The 20465-nt window shown below is 38.5% G+C and overlaps 1 protein-coding gene across 3 annotated transcripts in view; it reads right to left on the reverse strand.

Annotated features, from left to right (window-relative positions):
• Nucleotides 1-20465, reverse strand: part of strbp (spermatid perinuclear RNA binding protein) — a 104792-nt gene that overhangs the window by 53123 nt on the left and 31204 nt on the right. For all 3 annotated transcript variants that reach the window (XM_085279262.1, XM_085279261.1, XM_085279264.1), the window contains exon 2: nt 12320-12410. The gene's annotated coding sequence lies outside the window, so the exon portion shown is untranslated. The remainder of the gene's footprint in view (nt 1-12319; nt 12411-20465) is intronic.

Below are 20465 nucleotides of genomic sequence, written 5' to 3' on the forward strand. Positions count from 1 at the left end.
TGAGTTAATTGCACTACTAGTTACAGACTTTTTCATTAGGATCCACTTGGACTGAGATGCACTGTCACAGGAAAGAAACTGTCCACAAACTGGCACAGTTGACACATACACATACTTCCCTTTACTTATTTAGCCGACAGCAAAGCTTATGAAAGCTAGATTTTATTGTAGAAACAGTTATGCTATGAGACTCACTGCTCATCACTGCTTTTATTAGCAGCTGCTCGGCTACAGTCACACATATCCCAGTGGGTCTGGGGTTTGTCGCTACTAGCTTTGTTTTATCTTTGAGTCGATGTTTTGTTAGGAGGAGTGGATTGTCGTTTCTGGCAGCTGTGTTCTTGACCTTTCGTGTAATAACAATTAATGTATACATCCACTCCTTAATTATTATAGCTCTGCTATTATTGAAGTGTTGGAGGAAAAGGGCATGTTTTGATTCTTTTTCTATCTGTTAATTGTACAGATAATTCAATAAATTATGTAATCTCAGTAATGACACAACTGTTTATGCAATTAGTGAATTTAGCACTGTGTTATATTGCTGTTTTGCAGAAACTGTAACATGATTATAGTAATCCATTAAATTGGAACTGCTGGGGACACTTGCTGTACTAGGAAATAACATATAATACTTTTATATGTACTTTTGGCAGGTGTTGTGTCTGTGATTGGACACAGTCTTTTTTTTTTTTTTCTTGTCAATTCCATTCAAATCACACTGCTAACTTTGGGAACTTCACATTGAGTGTAATTAAGAGTCATGCCAACTGCAAATTGCAGCATGGAAACAGTGCCAAGGAGGAACCCATTAATACTATGACCCTCAATCCAGTCACCAAAATGGAGAGCACTGTACAGTGCACAGTATTTTATTAAGATTAGTTTTACACCTGAGAATCATTGTGCCACAGCTACTTTCAACTAGACTCTAATCAAATGTTTGGTGGGTGTTGGTTTTATACTTCCATCGAATTGTTGTGATATTATTTTCCACGGAAATTAATTTGTAGACTAAACCTTTAATTGTTTTATTTGATTTTAATGAAAAGAGTTTTAATATTTGTATTTTCAGAAATGACAGACTAGCAAACATATTGAGGTAAATGTTTATTGACATGTATTGACTTACAACCCATGTTGTAAGTCAGGGGTCCCCAATCCCAGTCCATGAGGGCCTGCAGGTTTTAGATGTGCCCTTGATCCATCACAGCTGATTTAAATGGAGAAAATACCTTCTCAACATGTCTTGAAGTTCTCCAGAGGCCTGGTTATGAACTAATCATTTGATTCAGGTATGTTGACCCAGGGCAGGGTGAGACCTAAAACTTGCAGGGACACCAGCCCTCGTGGACTGGGATTAGGGACCCCTGTTGTAAGTCATCTAAATGACACGTTTACTAGACACACAAAGCACACATACAAATAGTCATGGATACACAAACAATTACTTCACCTACTAACTCGCCTGATTTTCTGAATTCCCTGCTGATTTCACCTGATCTGTTCATTTTACCCGAGCTTTTCTTCTCCTCTTCTATGTTGGCTGCTGTTTTTCCTCAGTTCTTTTTCAGTCTCAGTCTCAGTATTCTTGGTATATTTAGTATCCTCACATGCAGCCTTTACTGGTTCATGTTTATTTATTATGTCTTTCAAGATCATTATTAATATTTGCACAATATAAAATTAATATTATATCCAGAAAATCAATTTAGTACCAGAAACAATTTTAAAATGTGATGCATGTGATCTTTTTTTAATTGCGCAATATAAATTGGTGTTTTCATTGTTAATTATTCATCCTGCTGATATGACGAGTAAAATGCGCAGATGCTAATACCACCGTTTAACAGTTCAGTTATTAATCATTTGTAACTAATTCCACCTGAGAAGTTATTAAAGACCAAAACAAACCATACCTAAAGTATTCTCTTTTGCAAGAACCTTGCAAAAAAGAATTGAAAGAGACAGATAATTTATGATACATCACTTTATTGACTAAAATCGATCTTTCAATTTGTAGAATAAATAAGACAAGGCAAGGTCAAACTTTTTGAACCCATTAATTGATTTCTAAGGACACATATGACCCTTTAGTTACCATTTTGATTCCTTCACCCCTTATTATTGGTTGATGACTTTCTTGCGATCTGAAATTGTAGGCTGCAAAAATATGCATTTACTGCTTCTCTTGAAGAATGATAGTGTTCAGTTACCCTACAGGGAACTATAAATGACTACACTGTAGTTCTTCCTTGACTGTGTCCAGGTGCAGGGCAGGATAGGTCAGAGCAAAGTGCTGATGAGATGGGAGAAAGCATAAAAAATGCTGATGTTGCCTTTGCAAGGGAAATAGATAACATTGACAGGGGAGTGTTAGTCCCCTCGGTCGATTATTAAAATGGAGAAAGCTGAACGCGTATGCAGTTCCTGCTGACGGTAGGTCAGACCATCTACCTGTCTGTCTAGCCGTTTATCTCTCAATCTCTCCATATATGTGTAAAACTACAGACAGATATATTTACTGTATATCTGATACGTATAGTATGTATTTGTATATCCACATCAACTTACTCAACTCAACTGTATGAGTACTGTCCTGCGTCAGTGTGGGGAATAAATAGACTATCACTATGCCAGAACTGAAGCATGCTGCAACCGTGTGTGTGTGGTATAGTGTGTTCTGTGTGTGTGTGTGCACACTGGTAGTCTCCTGCTGTGCTGATTTCAGCAGGAACAGATGGTCCTGCCAGGCCTCTAGTGTGAGAGGACTTGTGAATGTGCATACTGTGTGTGTGTCCTGTTGATGTTCTCCTGTGTTTTTCCACAAATAATCTGCCACACTTACACTTCCTGTCTATTTTACATATGACTACACACATACACAGACCCACTGACACTGATTGTTGCAGTGTAAGTGATATCTTCGTGGTCTTTGGCCTACTTGTCTATTCCATTGACACTTAGCAGCTTAATCCTGCTTGAAAGGATCTTCACTGCTAAGCTCATGTTTGCCAACACACAAAGCTGTCGTGCCACCCACCACTTTGCTTGTGTGTGCCTGAGCAGGTCCGTGCATGTGCGACTGGTTATAAACACACATTACTGCTGCTAAAGGGTTAAAAAAATAACGTGAAGCACTGATGTGCCCAGTAAAATATATAAATGCACCAGAAACCAATAAAAAGGCTGGGTATCGCCAACAAACAGCTAATTAGCAAAATATAAAAGATTTTTGAATCAAGGTTACATGAAACTAGAACCCACGCCCAACAACTAATGCTTTGGTGATTAAGTCAGTTAAATTCCTTGATATAGAGCACAAAAATTACATAAAATAAACCACTGTTACAAAGGAGTTGGGGGATGAAAATGTATTATTGCTGCTATTACCACTTTGACATTCCATTAACAACTTCAAATCCAATATCTTTTAATCCTAAAGGACTTTATCATACATTCTACAACTGCACTTTATTCATGTTTACCTGGAACTAGGCTGGCAAAGATCCAGGTAAGGCCAAAGCCAAAAAAATGGGTCACAGATCAAAGTGCCAGATCAACTAACCAGGGCAAATTAGCAAGATGTCGCAATCGGAAACATACGCCGGTGGGAGTGGAAAGTTCTCTAGCTAATCTACTAGCAATGTGCTAATTCACAAAATCACATGCAGCCACTTCATTTCAGTAATAACACAATGCACCAAGCAACACTGCAAAATACCATGTAAAAAACACATTTTAGATGGTATCTTACAATGTAAGAGTAGGTTTCATGTTTCCTGTTTCCTTATGAACCCAGTTGGGCATTTCATGTCAATGTGAGGCAGCTGAAGGAGAATGAACAGATGTTTGACATAAGGCCAGACTCTATACTGCACGAGGTCTTGTAGGGTGAGAGAAACGTTCTCTGGATAAATCTGACACCTCAGGAGGGGGATTTATCCCAAGAAAGACTACTTCATTATAGACTATTCCTCTTAAAATCTGTGTTAGTTGAGTTGTATGATGTGCAGAAAAACATCAAATATTGTTAACTTCAGAATTCTAAACCATCCTTAAGGTACTCAAGTTAAAGTTACTGTGCCAAGTGTGGAAAAATGCATGCTATGCACTTGTTTTTTTCTTTCCTTTATGTGATATGAGGCTGTAGGTATTAAAATTTCAGATTATCTTAAAATGTTGAACTATTGAGATGAAATTTGGAGATAAAAATTACACTTTGAGATAACCCGATCAGAAAAAAACTTCCATACATTCATAATAAAGAAGGAAAATCCTTGAAAGAGTTTTGGTGAGATGCTGATGCTCTTGTGTGCTTGGCATTGTCATTATGGATCGATTTATGTTTAGAAATGTGTCAAAAAACCTGATACTCTGTAAGCTAAAGAAGTAGCTTGGCTGACTGTAATAACCACTAAAAGACAAATCCTTCCATGTGCCTTGTACTGCGATTCTTCATTTCCCTCTGACACCCTACGTTAAGCTCAGTTCTCTGAGTTCTGCTCTACTTCATCAAAATACCAGTATGTTTGAACACCATAAATATGACTTGCAAAGCCCTAAACATTTGGGGTGATGAGTCAGTGAAGTGTGACAGAGCAGAGGCATAGACTTGGTATTGAACACACAGTTTTGGGCAATCCACCGGTGCTATTAGGTGGACATTCTGACAACAATTTCATCTGGAATTCCAAATATATCAGCACTTCTGCCAGCAACTATCATCCCCACATCAGACACAAACATAAGCTATGGTTTTAGTAAACTACTTGCTGAAAACCTTCGTAAATGATGTTTGTGATTTACTCCAAATGTTGTGCTCGGAAACTCAAACACGTTGGCAATACGGCCAGGCACAAAAATGTCCGTGTCCACACCTTTCAGTCAAAAAACTGCCAGTGCACATATTTAGTAAATCCTCACAATAACTTTTTTACACCAAAACTGGGTTTTTCACTGGGCTTAAATATTAAAAATGATCTGGGCAGAATTGAGGCCAGAAATGATTTAATATGTAATGTTGTTAAAACCATCCAAATTATGAAATGCATACTGCAGTCGTGAACTCATTAGAACAGCTAGGGTTATCCAGATGTGAAGTAATCCCCTAATGGTCTTCTACTGTGATACACTGGACAAACTAGAAGGCACACACACACACACACACACACACAGACACACAGACACACACACACACACACACACACACACACACACACACACACACACACACACACACACCCACAAAGAACTGTTAGTGGTAATATGTCCACTCTCCCTCTATCGTTCCATTTTCATTAATAAAATCAGTAGTGTGGCGAGTGGAGACAGATGAGCAGATTAGCAAGATTTACTACAAAAGCTAAATCACATCCAGTATTTTCATATCCAGCAAGGATATAAAGTAACACTTCTGACAATAATAAGAGTAATAGGAGTGTGTCCTGCCATTCGTTCTCTTGCTTGTCATTGTTTTTCTCATTTTCACTCTGAAGCTATTTCCTCTCTGTCTTGTGTTCATACTGCAGAGAAAACAGTGTCTTGAATGCAGATTGCTTTACCTTTCAGATAAAGTGACCAACTATTGATTTCAGTAAAACTACAAACAAGAAAAAAGCACATTCATTCTTAAATAATAACAGATACCGGAGGCCCTGTGTGAACACATATATTCCTGTTACCTAAAAAAAACGGTTTATGCATGTCTGATAGTATTCCTAAAACGTGTGCCACATTAGGGAGCTTCATTTTCTCTCCCATCCCCCTTGCTTGTTAATCTGCACTGCTTTAGCAGCATCTGATCAGTGCCTCCATTCATTGCAGGTCAATTTGGGCTGTGTGCTCGATATGGCTGTCTCATTACACACTTCCTTCCTGTCTGCCTCTCCGACTCAGGGGAGAAGACGGTGGGACTCAGAGGCGAGAGGAAGGAACAGGAAGAGAGAGAAAGGAAAGGAAGGGTGGGACTTGATGGGGGCAGAGTGTGACCAGAAGGGAGGTTAGAAATGAGAAGATAAGACGGGGAAAAGATAGAAATATACAGAATGAGGGAAACAGAAAAGGTTTACAGTGTGTGTGTGTGTGTGTGTGTGTGTGTGTGTGTGTGTGTGTGTGTGTGTGTGTGTGTGTGTGTGTGTGTGTGTGTGTGTGTGTGTGCGTGCATGCAAGCCACAGGGACTATTGATGAATAATTAAAAACAATTTAGCATGAATTATGATTGACCCATCTTTTAAATTATCTGATTATCTTATATCTAATCTGATGATATATCCATATAAGATTAACACTTTAAAATGAAAGGAATATTCTAGTTATTTTTAAACCCAAGTTGGGTCTCTCTCATAAAGCAAGAAATCGACTCTCTAGCCTTGTGTATGTGTGTCTGATCACTGGCTTTCTTGATTAACATATGTCACAGAGTAAATAAAATGACAAACCTCTACTGACTTGACATTTATCGTTGCTCATGCATAACTGCATGTGTTCCTAATTTGGGCCTGATAATAATTTCAATAGTTCCTAAAAGGAAACACAAAATCATCAAAAAGCACCAATTATATTTTGGATGCCTGCAAAATGGAAGTCAATCACCACCAAGTCATCGGGGGGAAATTATCTTCACTGTACTGATTAAAATAAAGAAGCAGTTGACTAAGGTTACAGTATTATCATGGTCACAGTTAAGCAGAAAAAAAAGAACAGGAAAGGAACAGTGCCCCCTTGGACTGAAGTTGGTATCCTGACACATCTGTACTCAAAAGTTCACAATAAAAACTAGGGATGTCAACAGGACGGACACTAACTGTACCTTTCAATACCAACACTCTGAAAATGTGACAGCACATGATCATTTTTTAATTGCAAAGGTACCGTAGGCCCCATATTTACTGAGAAGTGCAAAACAACATTAATACTCAGATACTAATAGATATTAAAAATGATTGCAACAGTATTCATAAGAACAGTTTCAGTCTTCTCCTCCTCCAACTTCACACAACTTCACAAAGCACTGCAGCAGGACAGGCAGGCACACAGCCCCTTCCCCACTAGCAGCTGAACGCGTGAGCAGTAGCACAACAAACTTGGCGTGCATCTTGAAGACTGACAGCTCAGCTTTATGAGGAATCATGAGAGGTCAATAAAGTTCCTGTTTCAACAGCATTGGCATACTGTATTAAACAGTTATTATAAATATTAACTCGGCACACACCAACGTTAACCATTTAACTATTAGCAATTATAGCTGTCCATTAAGTTATTATTAAAGCAGTATCTAGCACGGGAATGTCAAACTTATATCACAGGCCACATAGACCCCACTTTGACTTTATGTGGGCCAGACTGATGATACTTCCCATTCTGTCAGTGTAAAAAGTTTAACTGTGCATTTAATCAATGAGATATCTTAATATAACGCAGAGATAAAGAAATGCTGATAAAGAAATGCTGCTGTAGTAAATTAAAGAAGTCTGTCAGGATGACTTTGGGCTTAAATTGCACGAAGTAATGTGGAGAATTACAGATTTATCTATAATTTAATTACTTTGGTGAAGGAAAAGCTCCAAAACTTGTGAAAATGAAGTTAAAAGTCCAAAAATAGAGTTCTTCTTCCCACATTTTCCAAAGCCTTCCAGCAAGCCAGATTGGAGTCTTTGCCGGGTCGATTCTGGCCCCTGGACGTAATATTTGACATCCCTGATCTAGCAGCTGTGACTAACAATAAAACAATAATGAATAATGTTAGTGTCGGAGCTAGGCAGCAAACATTGCCAGTCCTGGCTGTCTGTAACATTAACAGACGGTGCTAATTTTACAAGATAACATGTTTTTTTTGCATGTGCGCCTAAAAAAATCCCCTTGAAGGTGAGAAAAGTCTAACAGCACTATACTGAAAGAGTGGCAGCTGAACTTAACAACTCTAGTTTATCAACACCACAAATACGGTTCTAAATCACCAGAAGCACTGGAAATAAACAGGGCTATATGTGAATACATTTACATGCCTCTTGATTTTGTCGCAAAAATGGTATCAAGATCCGAGTATTTTCCTGGGTGTCGGTATCGAGTTTGAAACTGTAGTATTGTGACAACTCTGACTTCCTTCTTTCCTTCTGTCATGGCTACTTTTGCTGCTAGAGGGCTTTGTCACTTGAACTTAAATGTGTCGTTTTGCTGCACTGCTGCTGTTTTACAATTTATAAAGTTAGAAGACTGACATCCTGCTGGTCCAACAGGTGAAGGTGTTTATCTGTCCAATGCGCTTTGTTGGAGAAAAGAGCCTTTTTCTCAAGCAGACTCTTGTGCAAGTATTTCACAGCCAAATGTCCAGCCACCACGGTCATGGTCGCTAACAAGAAGGAAAGCAGGCAGCAGAGAAAACCATCCTCACGCTCTGTCTGTTGGTTTTTTTTAACAACTTCTTGGTCAAATTAATTAAAACAACATGTGACCAAAAATCTGCATCTTCTCTGCTTTTAGATTCAGACCTGTTCATCTGTGTGCAAGTGTGCGCATGTGGGGAAAGCATTAAACTGCACCAAGGCATTAGACAAAGGAAGGAAAGAGAGTGAGAAAGCGATTCAGGCTCAACTTTTCCCATTGGGATTGCTCACCATGGCTACGGAAGCATTTTCAGCCGTATGTGTGACATAAGGAAGTGTGAACAAGACACATGTAGACAAGGAGTGAATGAATGATAACATGGCGGCAATGAGATACTATCATGAGCTACTCAAATGAACCTATATGTAATGTTGCTAGGAAGAATCAGACTATATGCAAATTACACTGCAGTAAATATTATTTAAATCAGACTCTCAAATATTGGATAAATAAACATTGCAGATAAAGTTGCAAATCTCATGTTCCATATATAGGACTGCAGCTACTTATCCACAAGATACACGATCCCCTACAGAAAACACGCAAGGCGGCAGGAAAAAGCGGTGACCCAATACAAATGGAAAACAGAGAGCGAGAACAAACAGCAACAAGAGTCTATCACATCTCATCTTACAAGCAGACAATCAGACCCCATCCATATTTTAAGAGCTACGGAAAACTGTAACAATGGGCTGTCATGATCCAAGATTAGTGGAGGGCAGTTTTAATGAGGGGGAGGGCACAGAGGCATCGTGTTTCCACGCTGGCAGCCAAACTCCAGTATCTACTGAGGGCAATTTGTCAGAATTCGGTAACAAACCATCAGAAAGAGTAATTGAACTTCAGCAATAAATCCAATTTTGTAAAGCGTCATATTATGAAACCAAGCGAATTCAACAGTAGCTCAGTTACTGATCATCATCACAACATTTTATATTACTGTTGACTACAAATGACAACTTTTGGTTGTATCAGCAGTTTGCTGATCATTTACTATCTTTTCCTGAAAGAGAAGTAAATTGGCAAAAGGTTGGCTCGATACAAAACACAAGTGTCTCCGTTTTTCCTCTGCAATAGGTTTGTCGACATTTGCATAAAGCCATATAGCCAATGTTTGTGTGTGTGTGTCGGTGCGTTTGTGTGCAAGGGTGTTGAGTTAGAGTCAGAGAGAGAGAGTCTAAGAGAGAGAGAAAGAGAGAGAGTGATGCGCTCTGCTACACTCACCGGCAAAGTCACTGCTTTCTCAAGGACACTGCGGCTAAGGGGCAAGAAAGAAAGAAAGAAGGGATGGCAAAGAAGAACAAGCCAGCATAGGAGAAAGACCCTTGGTAAAAGACTGAGAAAGATAAAGAAAGAAGCAGAGACTAAACTCTCTGCCTTGTGGTATACCTCTGCCAACCAGTGAAACTGCAGTTTATGTTTACTCATATAATATATGTATTCAGATAACCGTGGTCTTCACCTTTGACCAGCAAATTAGGTTTACTGTTTGTGGGCAAACAGAATAAAATTTCATCTACATGTTCCTGAGATATTGCTTTCAGCAAAATGTTACAAGGTCATAGTGACATTGATGTTTACATTAAAAAGCAAAAACAAACAAAGAAAATAACAAACAAATTATTTTTTTACCCCTTTAGTCAAAAAAACAAACAAATTTTTGAAAATCCTCAATATGCTATATTGACCTTGAGTCTGACTTGTGACAGCTGTGGACAACATGACTATCCACAGCTATCCCTGATGCTGAGATATAAAATGGAAAAAAAGACTGAATGTTGTAAGCAGCAGGCTAAAAAAAGTCTAAAGAAAGAAGGTCTGATTATTTGGGATGAACATGGCAGCATGCTTGATTGTCTTTGTGTATGTATAACCAATTAATTTATTGGTTATTACAGTTCATGTTTAGGTTTATTCATAATTTATTCTAAATCACCTTATAGCTTTAAACTCAAAAACCTAAAACGAAAACAAATCCCAAAGATAGCGAAGTCCAATATAATGACCGATATTTTCATTCTCATGAAAACCCGACAGATAAACATGTGTTACGTTTAGTTTTTTAAGAATCTTTACCAAGATAATATTACAATTCAGTTTAAAAATAATCTTGTTTTTTTGTCATAACAAGTCGTGAATTAATTGTTTATACTCCACGCCTGCTTACATCAGCTGGTCGTGGTGTCTTTTTCGACAGGGAAGTTGCAGAGTGTGGACAAACTATGCAACATCTACACTTGGTCAAAGGGTCTTTCTCCTATCTTGTCTTTACTTTTTATATTTTCATTTAAATGTTGATAAGAAGATATTGGCAAATAGCAAATATTAGTCAATATATCAAATATATTGGTTGGGTTCTAACAGTATGTGTGGCATCTTAGTGTGGCTCAAAAATGATGTTAATTTGTGATTTAAGGACTAATGTCTGCAGCACCATTAACACAAACTAAATCTACTCACGGAACACTGACAGGCTCCCCAACTCAACATCCCAGCGAGCAAGCACACATGGTAAAGTTATGTTACTCACACTGTGAAGGAAAGCAGTCAAGCGTGTTTTTCTTTTGCCTGGTTCAGTCTCACCAGCAGTCCACTAAAACCTCTATAGCAATCAATTATTTACACATAAACACACACACGCAGACCCCAAAACAGTCCCACTGAGATGATAGTGGGGAAGACCGCTGGGTGAACTGCATAAAAGCTACTTTACATACATAAGTAGGCAGTTTACCAAAGCAGAGTGAACCCGGCAACCACTAGGACCACAGCCCCTGATCCACTGTGATCAGTAAATATGTCTAACTTAAATTCATTGTCAGTGTGAGACCACAATGAAAATGAAACCACAAATGAAGATGAGGCACTCATTTTTCTCAGATAATATCAGGATAAGTTGTAATGTACAAAAACTTCTACAGACGGTTGGGAGTGTATGAGATATACAAAGAGACAGAGGAGCAGATCTTCAGGTATATGTATACTTTTCCAACAGGTTTGAAGGTTAAAAAGCAAACAAACAAAGAAAAGAAAAGGAAAGCAGCAAATTCATATTGCTAGTAATTTTATTTTGTCAGTCAACTATGTAAACAGTTCGCCAACAAATACATCTGTCAACCCATCAATAAATTGCATTGATGAGTAAGCAGATGTTTTAACAACATAGTAGGTACACAGACTGTTAACTGGGGAACATATTGTACAAGCTAGCAAAAATACATGTATTATAGGGAAGTGGAAAAACACATAAATGTGTGATACCCGTTTATGTGTACCCATAAATCAAAATCAGACTTGCGTGTGCGCGCGCACACACACACACACACACACACACACACACACACACACACACACACACACACACACACACACACACACACACACACAAGGTACAAAAATTCCAATTAAGATGTAAATCTTGAATTTGACCGGATTCCATCTGTTCACTCACAAGCAAATTCGGCCCCTCTTTAAAACCTTTTGTATGCTGATGGGGGAACTGTTTCTATTTAGCAGATTTATGATGGAATTCTTTTTGCCGAATAGTTCCCAAAGCGTTGCTGAACATCTGTCTCTTTTCCTCTTTTGGCCAAAAAAAATCCCTTCTTTGATCGTTTTCTAGGTAAAATTCAGCACAAAATAAAGCCGTGTCTATATTACTTAAGTATGAAACCGTCATTTCTTTTGAACAGCCTCTGATGAAAGCACTAATCTTGAGAAGGGTAACAGAAAACACGAACAGACTTAGTTTTGGCCTCAGTGGGCTCAGTGCATCAGTCTCTTTGCTACAGGGCTTGTCTTGCTTTCAGAATTACTGGTCTAAACTGTCAACACTGAGCCACCCAACTATAGCAGTAGCAACACTTTAAACTACAGTGTGAAACAGAGTTCAAGACAGCCTACAGAGGTACAGTATACAGACTACTCACTCACCCTCCTTTGGCCTCCTATTGGTTTATCTGTCCACTTTTCCCCCTGTCTGTCAGTTTGGAGTCACGGTGTTTGAGCAGGCAGGGTTCAGCACCTGAGAAGACACAAGTTTAAAGTCTGGTCAGTCACTACAACGGCACTTAAGGGCAATGTTCTGCTTGACTTAAAGCGATCACAGGGGGAGAACGTATCATAAGACAGATATTTTTCACTGCAAAACTTGCTTTACTTTACTTTTTCCTTTGCCTTCATCAGAAACATCAAAAAGAAAGGGGATAGGGAAAACAAAACCTTAGCTAAAAAATGTAAAAAAATTATTAGAATTGTAGCAAACATTTCTAAAAAGAAACTACAGAGAAATTATTGCATCTCTCTCTTTTTTTCCTCTCGTAGAAAATGAAGAAGTGCACCAACTGGCATAATCTTCGCTAACCAGAAAACTGACCCTAAAGAGGAAGTAGACTATTATTTGCATGTGTCACTTAACACAGCAAAGTGTTTGAAACGAGAACTTGCATGCAAACAGTTCGATCACATTGCACTCTATCACAGAACTATCTATGAAATGCTGTTGTTCATTCCTCTAAGACTATCTATTAATTTAGCTGCACAATTCATGCAACATTAGCCACTTCCCAATGATGACATAATTTACTACCTGACGCATTTTTCTTCCGTAGAGCCATCACAGCACAAAAGGTTGCTTATTTTTGTTATGATAAGCACTTACTACTTTTCACCTCGCTCTTCTACTTCTCTTACACAACTACCTTTTCATAGTTGCTGAACGCTTCCTGGTCCTATTTCACAATACAACCTTGCTCTTTTCTTTTAACAAGCTTTAGTCTAGAAAGAAAATTATGAAATAGTTTTGTATTAATACTCTGATAACACATTGCTGGTTTATGTTCTGTGTTTCTGCGATGCAGTAAAAGGTATGATTGATCTGCTTTACCAGGAAAGTTGTCACGATGTCCTGAATTCAGTCCCAATCATTCCAAAATCATATCACACACCCCTACTTTAGAATTAAATAAACAAAAACGTGTTAAGGTGGCAGATGGTAAGAAGTGCAGCTGTGCTGATAGCAACAGATTGTGGAAAATTGTGCAATATTAAAATTGGGTAGTTGCCATTAATAATTTCTAGAGCCTACAGTCTGCCCTGTTAAGCACAGTTTTATCACATTTCAAATTCACTGCTAAAACTAGGGCTGAACGATTATGGAAAATAATCTAATTGCGATTTTTTGCCCCAATATTGCGATTGCGATGCGATATGCGATTATTTTTTAAGGTCTTTGTCTTCTGTATTATTAAACAAAGACAAGCAATACATCATATAGTATGGCCAATACTATATTACATTAATTTTAAACTGTTCTTTCCTGGAAGACAGACCTCTGTTATGATGACATGAGGTGATGCATGAATTGATGACTGACATTTTTATTTAACTTCTTCAATCACAACAGTATATTTGAACATACACAATAGTTTATTTTTAGCTTACAAACATCTGAGCATAAAGTGCTGGCAAGGAACCCTGGTGTAAACATTAAAATGAAAGTCAGTACAATGTGCAGATTGCAGAAATATACATAAAAAAAATCAGTGGCTTTACCACACTCAGTTTTTCGACATCTGTGAACTACTAGACAGTCATTCAATTAAAAAATAATATTAAATAAATAAAACTAATAAATAAAAAATACACACATCTTACTGATCTCTGCAGTCAGTAACATTACACATAAAGTGCAAACATAATAGCAATTGTATAAACACACACACAAACACGCCTTTAAAATTTAAAGGCGTGAAATTGGACGGTCTAGTTCTGATTAGCGTCACCGCTGTCTCGGTGGAGTTTAATAAACTCGGCCGTCTGCTTCTTGCTATCTAAAATATAACCAGACACTGGTGTAAATTCTCGACTGTCTCATACTTCTGTTTAATAAGTTTTCTGTTTGACGTTTAGTCAGCTGTGTGAAAACCAAGGAGGAACCCACCCGGGGGATTAATAAAGTTTTATTTTATCTAATCTAATAACTTTAATCTCAGCCAAACCGATTTACTCACGAACAAACAAAACACTGAAAAAAGCCCAACAATAACATTTTTAGGTTGTCTAAGTGACTTATATATTACGTTTAACCCGAGCAGCGAAACTCCGCGGTGATCTGAAAATGATGTGCCGGGAGTTGTGCCGCTCTCGGCCGCATCAGTAACCCTCGAGCTCCCGGCTAGCTGTCGAGCTGGTGGGTAGCAGACGCCTCTGAAAACGTCGAAGCACTTTTGCAAATATGGGATATCTTGATAAACCGAGCAGATATTTGATGTTTACACAACTACTTTCTCGCCTGAAAATATGTTAAAAGTTTATTTTGTGACCCAGAAAGATTAGTATGAGTAATTTTAAAACTTAGTAGCGGCCGCCATTGCTGGAAACTGGAGTTTGGCTGGGCCGCGCTATGAATTCTGGGATATGGTAGTAATTTGGACAGCCTTCGGCACGTCGCTGTGACGTAATCGGTCTACAAATGCGGCCTCAGGAGGATGCAGCCCATGAATTTGGACATGTCCAGAGTATAATCGCAGCCTTTGCGGTTAGAAAATTGCACTTGATCATGTCGCGATATTATCGCAAATGCGATATATCGTTCAGCCCTAGCTAAAACGCATTAAAGAATAACAGATGAAACAACTGGAGACAGTAAATGATGGGTTTTTCATAACACAGTAAAGACCAACCACCCTTGAATGGTGGATCATGGTGGTAAAGATTTTGGTTGCACACCTTCTTTATGTGTGCACTGAAGAGATTTCTGAGTATAGGTCTGAGAAGCTATATACTGTTGTATATTACAGTCAAATCACTAACCTATGAGACACTTTGTGAAAAAAAGAAAAGAAATTGATGTTCCTGAAAAACCAGATATAACAGACTGACAGTGGCGCACCCTCAAAAAAAAGTAACAAGACACTATCATACAGCCAAGAAAATCAAAGCAAAACAAATAGTGAGTATTTGCTGTGTGTTCTTTCGAGAAGCAGTCACACCTTGGATAATAGAGCATAAATAAGGTGCGGCACTGGCAGGTGTAATGGATCTCATGGTTCTGCAAGACAAACTGGTTTCCAGAGATTTTGTTTGTCAGTCTATTCATTATGTTTACATGTGCATGCAAACACAGGACGCTGCAAAGACTGCACACACACACACACACACACATACAAACACAGGCACATTTTAATGCTTTTTACTAATTGTGTTCACTAAATTGTGTACACTCACTGGCCACTTTATTTGGTACACCTGTTCAGCTGCTCATTAATGCAAATTAACAGTCTAATTATCCAATCACATGGCAGCAACTCAATGCATTTGGGCATGTGCACATTATCAAGACAGCTTACCTAAGTTCAAACTGAGCATTAGAATAAGAAAGAAAGGTAATTTCTTTCACTTTGAAGGTGGCATTGTTGTTGGTGCCAGACAGGCTATCAAACCTTGACAAAGATGGGCTACAGCAGCAGAAAATCACACCAGGTGCCACTCCGGTCAGCTAAGAACTATCGCTCTGTCGTGGTGAAGAGAGAGCTGAGGCTGAGGCTACAATAGGATTAAATAGGATTAAAATTCCAAAAATTAGACAATATGAGTGACTGGATAAGCACTGAGTCTTGATTTCTGCTATGACATTCAGATGGTGGGGTCAAAATTGTGTGCAAACAAATTAAAGCACCCTGCTTTGTGTGGTGCAGGGGATGTTTTCTTTGCACACTTTGGACCCCTTAGTAGTAACTGTGCATTGTTTAAATCCCACCGCCTACCTGAGTATCGTTGTTGACCGTGTCCATACCTTTATGACCACACTGTTATAAAGGTGTTTCCAGCACCTTGTTGAATCTATGTCATATGGAATTAAAGAAATGCTGAAAGTAAAAGTGGGGCCAACCAAGTACTAACAAGGTACATCAAATAAAGTGGCGGGGAGTGTATATTTCACTTTAATGATGTTATTTTGCATGCTTTTGGGGTGGGGGGGTGGGGGTGGGGGGTTAAGCACCTCAGGGTCTTGTTTATGAGTGACAGGAGAAGGGAGCGGGAGATCAACGACGGATTGGTGCTATGGCTGCTGTGATTCGGACGCTGTATCAGTCCATCGTGGTAAAGAGAGAGCTGAGTGTAAAAGCGAAGCTCTCAATTTACCAGTCGAGCTACGTCCCTACCCTCACCTATGATCACAGGCTGTGTGTAGTGACCGAAAGAATGAGATCACAGATACAAGCAGTGGAAATGAGCTTCCTCCGAAGGGTGGCTGGCCTCTCCCTTAGAGATAGTGTGAGGAGTTCGGCTATACAAGAGGGGCTCATAGTAGAGGCTCTGCTCCTCCACATCGAAAGGAGCCAGTTGAGGTGGTACGGGCATCTGACAAAGATGCCTCCTGGGCGCCTCCTGGGTGAGGTGTTCTGGTCATGTCCCACCGGGAGGAAGCCCTAGGGCGGACCCAGGACACGCCGGAGAGATTATATCTCTCGCCTGGCCAAGGAAGGCCTTGGCATTCCCCCCTTTAATGTAAGGCATAATCTGCTTGTCTTTTTGAAATTTTGGTTTCTCTGTGTGTGTCTGTGTGTAATTAACAAGAACAAAGCACTACTCAGCAACTTGGGCCATGTAGAGTATGCAAATATGAACCCTTGAATAGCTAAGCTAAAAGTTAATTAGGACATGTTGTTAATGCTTTCTATGAGTACACTGAGTGCAGACCAACTATTCAAAACAGACACAGCAAAATAAAAAAATGCACCATTATGGGGAAATTTAAAAAACAAAAAATAGAGCATTTTATGCTAAAGATTGCCCATCATTAAGTAAGCAGTCTTTCAGTTTGATAATAATGCATTACAATTTGTGTGGCATATCCTGTGGCAATATTCTGCAGCAACTGACACATAAATTAGATCTCCCACAAAACAGAGATTTAAAGCCACTCTGTAATTACAGATGTGAACATTATATCCTAAAAAAATCTCTTCATATTGTTATTTTTCACAGAAAATGTGACAGATATATTATGCAGAGGTATAGTAAGGAACGAGATTATGTTTAGAAAATCACTTTTTACACCTCTTTAGCGCTGGAAAAGTGACACAGATGTGTATTAGTTTCCTTTGTTGCAGAGCACTACTGCAGGAGTTAACTAAGACATACGGCATTGTCAGATAACAATCACCATCGACTGGCACGGCTCTTAATAGAGAGCTCGAAGGAAGAGAAAACAAACATTGTGTCGAGCATTATTTAATTTGCCAATCCTTCACATTTAATTTGCAAACCATTATTGATAGCACAAACAAGAATCTTGATGTCAAACTGAGACGCAACGGTGCAATGAAGCGTAGGCCAAGACATGATTTTACGCTACAGTAGGAGGTATAGGAATTTTACTCAATTCATAAACCAAAAACCCTTAAAAAAAAATTTTGTTTTTACATATGGCCAGAAAAAACACAGATTTGGACTGAGAGGCCTTTCAGAAGAGTAAGGTACTTTCAACACAGCCGAGGGAAGCTGGAGACAAAGATGACCAAGCAAATTACACACCTAACCCTAACCCTTATTTTCTGACCAGCAGGAAACCCCCTATTAATTACTCAATTTAATAATTCCTCAACCAAACAGCAAAAAGTAAAATCCACATGCTTTCAGAGCAACTGCCTCACATAATAAAGGAATTATAGCTAAAATCTCCACTTTTTAAGAAATGCCTACAAACATGCCTTAGTTAACAGTTAGAGGTGGGAATCAGCAGAGGTGTGGACTCGAGTCACATGACTTGGACTCGAGTCAGACTCGAGTCATTAATTTTATGACTTTAGACTTGACTTGAAAAAATGTTCTAAGACTTGTGACTTGACTTGGACTTTTACACCAATGACCTGGGACTTGAATTGGACTTGAACCGGTTTACTTGAAAAGACTTGATATTTTACCCCAAATATAAAATTTAACATGCATATTATATAGAGATTGAAAATGTGACATCATTCACGGGTAGAACCGCAAAGGATTCTGGGAACTCGTGGCAAGCGGTACTAGCGCACGCAGGCTTTCAATTGAAATCAGTCACACAGCGATAAAAAGAAACACAAAAATGTCAAGAAGCTGTTGTATGATTAACTGCAATAGCCGGTCGCATGACAGCCACGGGAAGCCGACAGGTAAAGAGATCGGTTGTTATCGGATTACGTCGTTGAAGAGAAATTGTTCGAGCCATGTTTCCGAAGTAACAAAGAGGCGACGGGTGGCCTGGATTGCAGCCATTCAAAGACCAAATATAACGTCCCAGAACACTCCAGCTCACATGTTAGTCTGCTCCAAGCATTCCCACAAAGGTCAGTCTGCTGTTGTAGTTAATGCGTCATTTTTCTTAACATAATTGGTGATATAGGTTACAAGCAAGTCTGGCGCTGAACAGAAATTGTCGCTCCTTTGTTTATTGTGCATAAATAGTGAATTGTCCTGACACAATATTGCGTTTCGCTTGTGTTATTATGGTACATTGACAAAAACATATACTTTTATTCACAGAGTAAAACAGTTGTTTTGTATCACCAATTGCCCAGTGCGATTACAGCATACAATATTATTGTCACTGCTACATTTCTGTGATGGGTACCAGAAATTATTTCCACTGCTAATTAATTACCGTTGAGCGCAAAGGTCCTATTAATAAACGGTTAACGAATGTGTATTTATGAAGACAATTTGTGAGACTGGTAAACTTATGATACGTACGATGGTCTTTCGTTCTACACGGTGCATTTCAAGGTCCTGCACCATCCGTCGGTAAACTGTACCTGGGCTTGTTGCAGTGACCGGAAGTTACTAAACTTCACGAGTGTATGCACTCACTCCAAGAACCGTATGATTATAAATATGCATATAAATATGCTACGATGAGATAGCTGACTTCATCTAACTAGCAAATGTTTTCCAGGCTACGTTGGTGATGCAGTTTTTTTTTAATGTGTATGATATTTTTGTCATGCGATTTGTCCTACAACCGCATCCAAGAATAACATGGAGCTTATCTCAGAACTGTTGGTGAAAATTATTCTTGGAGCTAGGTTTAATTGAGCTGCATTTTAAAGAGGTGCAATTTCACAATTTGTGTATATTTTCTAAGTTCACTATTTTGTCATGTGTTGAGAAAAACACAGATTTAAAAATTACATGGTCTAATATTTACATTTAGCATAACTGCAACATGCTTTTTTTCGTTTTTTTTTTTTAAGACTCGAAAGGACTTGAAATTCAAAATTTCAGACTTGTGACTTGACTCGGACTTTTACACCAGTGACTTGAGACTCGACTCTGACTTGCCTGACATTACTTGAGACTTGACTTGAGACTTGAGGATAAAGACTTGAGACTTACTTGAGACTTGCAAAACAATGACTTGGTCCCACCTCTGGGAATCACCATACATCCCATGATACGATATTGTCACAATACTTAACGCACGATACGATATTATTGCAATTTTTTTTAAATATTTTGCGATATTCAGATTCTGTACATAAAGGTAAACTTTATCAATATTCATTTTATCTAATATCAAAGTCTCACACTCAGTCTTTCTCTCATTTCAGTCAGTTTTATTGTTGACAAACTGAACTGTTTGTATTACAGTCTAGTCCAACTTAACTGAATGCAACTATCTGGTACAATTATAGCTATTCTGAACTATGCAATTTATGAAAACTATGCAGCCCCTTCAGCAACTGAAGAATTTGAAAGTAAATTAAAACAAAATATAATTTTACATTAAATAAAAAAGTTTTAAACTTAATTCAAATAAAACATGTCTTAAATTAAAATAAGTAAACTGTCATGTTTATTTCTGCCAAAAAAAAAGTTAAACACATTTGGACAGTGAAGAAATGTCAGGATTCTTGCTCAGAACATGAAGTCAGAGCATGTTCCAGTCCACAAAAACTTTTTTTGTAACAAAATATCGATTTCTGCTGTCCCTGTATCGATACATTATTAGCAAACAAAATATCACGATACTACACAGTATCGATTTTTCCCCCACCCCTATTAACAGTATAAATGTAAAGCTGCAAAGATTTCTGCT

The sequence above is a fragment of the Mchenga conophoros genome, linkage group LG7 (genome assembly GCF_057382185.1).
Source record: "Mchenga conophoros isolate Kocher_MC1m ecotype Shallow Benthic linkage group LG7, M_conophoros_male_GT1.1, whole genome shotgun sequence".
Lineage (NCBI taxonomy): Eukaryota > Metazoa > Chordata > Actinopteri > Cichliformes > Cichlidae > Mchenga > Mchenga conophoros.